This window comes from Notolepis coatsorum (genome assembly GCF_963971535.1).
Source record: "Notolepis coatsorum genome assembly, chromosome: 7".
Classification (NCBI taxonomy): Eukaryota; Metazoa; Chordata; class Actinopteri; order Aulopiformes; family Paralepididae; genus Notolepis; species Notolepis coatsorum.
In genome coordinates, this window is record NC_140171.1 from 3598804 (window position 1) to 3604803 (window position 6000).

Sequence of the window (6000 nt, forward strand, 5' to 3'; positions counted from 1 at the left end):
ATTGAAAATGGAGAACCCGGCCTGATGTAAACAAGACGAAAGTATTTTTATAGTCTTCACCCTCTTAACAATTGTGTGTACTGTGTATTGAGCCATACTGTATTGTACCCATTCTGCAATCTGTTAATAACGTTTTCAATCAATCAATCAATCAAAACGAGCGCTTGCCCTCAATTAATTAATGAAGTTGAATAAACACATTTGTAAAAGACGGCATTAGCCAAATAGCACTGCTTAGAACCTTGATTTATTTCGTTATTTACGTCTATCAGAAGGTTTCACTGAAATTCTGTTGCTATAGGGAACAGTTTGGACCTAAGTGTAAATTCCCCGTCAACTATTCAAACATTGCGACACGAAATAAACGTGGGTCTGTTTAGAATATGTATGCGCTCTCAAGATGAAACCGTGCACCATAGAGATAATATAACTCTTTTACGAGTCATTATTATAATATTGTTAACCTTTCTTAGGTTCGCAGCGTTCGCTAGAGCACGGAAGCTCAACAACGGCCTGCCTCACACCCAGACACAGAGTTACATATTTACACCCAGTAGCCTACGAACACAGTTTGACTTGTTGACTTGTCTCTCAAGTTTATCAGTGCCGTGCTGGTAGACCTACAGTGTAGGCTACTCATTCACTGTGAGCAGGGACGTGCACAGGACTTTAGAGGGGCAGGTGCTCAAAGGCTGAAAAGGGCACTATACTTGTTGTGTGTACATATTAACCGAGCGCGTGTAGCGCGCACGCCCGATTTCTAAGGGCCCTTTTCGGGCGGGGGGCCCCCTTTTTATGCTTTTTGGGGGGTTTTGGTGATCAAATATTGAATATTGAACTATAATAATCAGTGCAGGAGCTCACTTATCCTTGAAAGACACTTTTATCACTGACTTAAAAGGCCCATACAGGGGGCGCCCTCGTGGCGCATACCATAGTGCCTCGGCGCCTCGCGCACCTAAGCGGCCGACCCGGGTTCGATCCCAGCTCCCGTCGTTATTTGTCGCATGTCCTCCCCACCTCTCCTCCCGTTCGCCCTCTCCTCTGTCGGTCCTGCGTGGCCAATAAAAACTGTAAAAATGCTTAAAAAAAAAAAAAAAAAGCCCATACATCTCCATAAATGTTCAGGGGGGAGGGAATAAGTGCTTACCCTACAGACCCCAAGAAGTGCTGTATATTCTGTATTGTTTAATATAAATGCATTTTTTATTCCAATCCCGATTTGTATTTGAGATTCCCAAATCCCATCGGACTTGACTTCTTCGTGTCCCTCAATGAGTGTAATACCAGCATTCAACTGTATGCGCCACAGCGGTTTCTATCATCATCATCATCATCACCACCCACGCTATGCATAAAATATATAGGTCCGCAGAGAGGCACGCTGAGGAGGCCGTGCAAACTGCAATGGAATATGGGGCATCTCTCTCTCTTTACCTAATATTTTTATTCTATCCTGACATTTTTCAGTTGGAAGGGCAGTCTATATGCGTAACGGTAAAAAAATCTAAAAATCTAAAAATCAAAAAGGGCACTTTTTTAATGAGGCTCAAAAAGGCAGGTGCTCAAGCACCCCTTGGCCTCTATGTGTGCACGTGCCTGACTGTGTGAGTATCTCACTTGAGGAAAAATCTCTAACTCACTCGTGATTTGATAACCAAACTGGGCATTGTTCTTTAGACAAACTCAAGACAGATAGATGACTTATGATCTAGAATTTAGACCATATTATCGATATTACATCGATTATAACTAACCTATTGCCAGAGAGCTAATTATTCCTCTGCCAGGTCACCCGGGGTGACAGGAAGTAGTTAACATGGCTCCTTCACGGAGATCTAGTTAGGAGGGAAGATGTGAATGAATGAATGAAAACTTTATTTAACAGATTGCAGAATGGGTACAATACAGTACGGCTCAATACACACAATTGTTAACCCTTTCACTGCCACACGACAGAAGGTTAACCCTATAACTATCACACTACCGACGGCGATGATCCATCATTAGCATCATTAGCTCCGCATCCAAAGGGCTAACCTTCTGTATTGTCACAGTGAAAGGGTTAACCGGCTGTCGTGTGGCAGTGAAAGGGGATGCAGACCAGAGAAAGACGTTCGTCTTGTTTACATCAGGGTCCCCCATTTTCAATTCATAGTATCCGTATCTTGGCAAACAATTAATTCCTCTATTGTTTGTGTATGTGTGTGTGTGTGTGTGTGTGTGTGTGTGTGTGTGTGTGTGTTTGTTTGTTTGTGTTCAGCTTGTCCACATTCCCCAGGTGCCAGACTGATTCACTGGGTCTGGCTGGGGAGGCGACTGTATTTACATGTAATCATTGACTGTCTGCAGGACAGCAACCCGACAGATGGCAAAGGTTAAAGCTTCGCAGCCCTCCTGGAGACCAGAGATAAATACTTGCACGTAGAATAATACAGACGTGTCTGCACACACTTTATATTTATTGGTAAAGAGATTTGCACTACAACTCATACCTCATTGCACCTCATCCCATTTCTGCATTGTACTGTATATTGTATTGTAACTCAGTTACACATTTTTTCTACTCTGTATTGTATATTGTATATATGTATATTGAACACTTTTGTTTACACTTGTTTACGTACTTTTGACTTTCTATTTTATACTTTATCTATTTTTATCTAGCACACTCTCAGGAGCAAAACAGAAAAAAGCATTTCATATAAAAGTATTCTGTATTTTTGTATGACAACTAATAAAAAAAACTTGAAACTTGAACTTGAACACCACTATGTGTTAAAGGTCTGATCAGTGATCTGAACGTAAACAAGCGGTTATTCCCACCGCTGAAAATAATACAGAATAGAGATGTGTGAAAAAATTATCAATTGTTATAATAAATAATAATACTTATTTTTCTTTTTTATCATTCAGCGTTTACACTGAGTTATGAAAGGTCACCCCCAGGCCCTCGAGTAACGAGTATTATCATGAAAACAAGTATTATCAAGTAATGAGTATTATCAAGTAACGAATTAACAAGTATTATCAAGTAGCGACTTAACGAGTATTATCAAGTAACGACTTAACGAGTATTATCAAGTAACAACTTAACAAGTATTATCAAGTAACGACTTAACGAGTATTATCAAGTAACGACTTAACGAGTATTATCAAGTAACGACTTAATGAGTATTATCAAGTAACGACTTAACAAGTATTATCAAGTAACGACTTAACGAGTATTATCAAGTAACGACTTAACGAGTATTATCAAGTAGCGACTTAACAAGTATTATCAAGTAACGACTTAACAAGTGTTATCAAGTAACGACTTAACGAGTATTATCAAGTAACGACTTAACAAGTATTATCAAGTAACGACTTAACGAGTATTAAGTATTATCAAGTAACAAGTATTATGAAGTAACAAGTATTATCATGAAACAACTTCTTGAAACAATCAAGGTTACCTGCCAATACGTTTAAGTTTGTTTATTTATTTTTCACCCAGGGACAGGGACAGTGCACATTAATGAACATCTTCCATTTCCTCATCAATGTAAATGTGCCAGATTTGAGCTAATTAGCTAGTTTCCATCTGCAGGTATGTTAAATATACAGTAATGCATTCCACAAATAATCCCTCACGTTTTATTTTATTGCTTTGATATTATTTATTGTCACTTTCATATTCTAAAAGTTGTAACACAAAAAGATCGTTTTGGGAGCTACTTCCTCTTATTTAGAAATCGTCACTTCCTCCTGCAAGCGACGCCTTCTAGCTGGCTTTCACGCCCTCGCTTCAGCCTATCCGGACCGTAACTGATAAGAGCTGTGTGAGCTGTTGGAGCCATTTTGAGATTAATGCTGATGCATTGGTTCTTTTCTGTTACCCGACAGGCTGCTGGCAATAAATACGTCAAAAGATTCGGCTAAAGACAACCACAAGTCTCCCTGTCTGTCTGTCACTCACACAACGCAGAGTCGTGGCAATGTTCGTTGAAGAGTATAGGCCTGAAACCGGCTACACGTGCACGCAAGAGGCGGCACGGTGGTGTAGTGGTTAACACTGCCGCCTCACAGCTAGAAGGTCCTGGGTTCGATTCCCGCTTGGGGACCTGGTTTCCGCGTTGCCAGGTACCCAGGTGGGGTATCTCCCAGGGCTTTCTGTGTGGAGTTTGCATGTTCTCCCCGTGCTCGCAAGGGTTTCCCCCCCCGATAAGAGAAACCCAATGGAAAAACATGCACAACAACAACAGATCGCTAACGCTGTCGCGTCCCTGACGAAGACGGGCAGGAGCACTTGGATTGGTCCCTGCTCCCGGCTGCCCTTGGGGGGGGGAGGACGACAAGTCAGAGACTCAATCGCATCGGCGACTCAACAGAAATAGACCTATCTCAAACCCTGCCCTCTTTTCTTGATCCTCCAATCAGGGGTAAGCGACAGTTGTGATTGGAGGATCAAGAAAAGAGGGCAGGGTTTGAGATAGGTCCATTGCATGTGTGTGTGCCGCCCATCGCATGTGTGTGTCACTGCATGCCGAATAAAGACTTCTTCAAAGTCCAGTTATTATTATTATTATTATGTCTTTATGGCGTGGGAGGAAACTGGAGTACCCAGAGGAAACCCACGCGAACACAGGGAGAACATGCAAACTCCACACCCTGCTGGGGTTCGAACCCATGGACCTTCTTGAAGCAGCGGTGCTAACCACTGCGCCACTGTGCCGTCCGGCGCCATAGTCACACGCTCTGCCGCAGTTCAGTGGAACGCCCTGCCATCAGCACTCAAAGCAATAGACCCCTTGACTCATTTTAAAAATGCAATTTTACTGTTTTTCTGTGTTATTCTATTGTATTCATGTGTGAAGGTAATGTGATGTTTTTATGTTCCATGTTTTATTTTGCACACAAGCATACATTGACACACATGTGCTTGCACTGACCTCTGCACACGCACTATGGGATCACGATGGAAACAAGCTCTGGGGCTTTTTTGTGCCCGTCCTATTGACAGTCGCGCAATTGTATGCTTTTTTTATCCACTTTTTCTCCCCATTTTCTATTTTTCTCCCATCCCAATTTCGTATTTCCAATTCTTCCCTCCCCCCGTCTTGAACGTTGCTAGACTATGCCTCCCACTGGTCGGCTGTAGTGAGGACAGAAGCCTTGCATCACGTGTCCCCTCCGGTACACGAGGAGGCAGCCTGTCGCATCTTTTCACCGCAGCAGCTCGAACTCTCAGTGGCGTCACCCAACCGACCTGTACGAGTCGATGTCCACAACGTCCAATCCCCACCCACCGGATTTCCCACCCTCTAACACTTGCCAATTGTGTTAGTATGACGGCCGGCCAAGCCGGTAGCAACGCCGAGAGCTGGGCTCGAGCAATTGTATGCTTCTGAAGGCTCTTTTAAATTCTGCTCAATAAAAAATTAAACCAATCGATCCTTACTTACTTAACATCTCTTGAAATAAGACGAATGAGTCTTAATTAAAACCAGATCAAACCACCTCGCTGATGTCTTCTTTGTTCCACCTGCCAGGTCAACACCAACAATGACAACGAGCAGACTTTGTACAAGGAGATAAGAAGTGGAGACACCACTGGTGTATAAAACAATGTCACCCTGTAACACAAACACCGCACGCTTGTATAACCGCTGCGTTCACATTGTTTTATTACAATGCAAAGATAACACGTTTCAACCGACTCGAAGGCGTCCTTCCGAAGGCCCCGCTTAACCCTTTCACTGCCACACTACCAAACGGTTAACCCTTTCACTGCGACAATACACATAAGGTTAACCCTTTCACTGCCACACAACAGAAGGTTAACCCGTCGGTAGTGTGATAGTAAAGGGTTAACCTTCTGTAGTGCGGCAGTGAAAGGGTTAATCATCGAAAGAGCCGCTCGTGTTTTTTTTTCACCACGTGTCATGAATTATACATTTGTTCTCCTCGGATACCATTTTGTTTCCTTCACAACAGGAGAGAGAAACCGCAGCTCTGGTT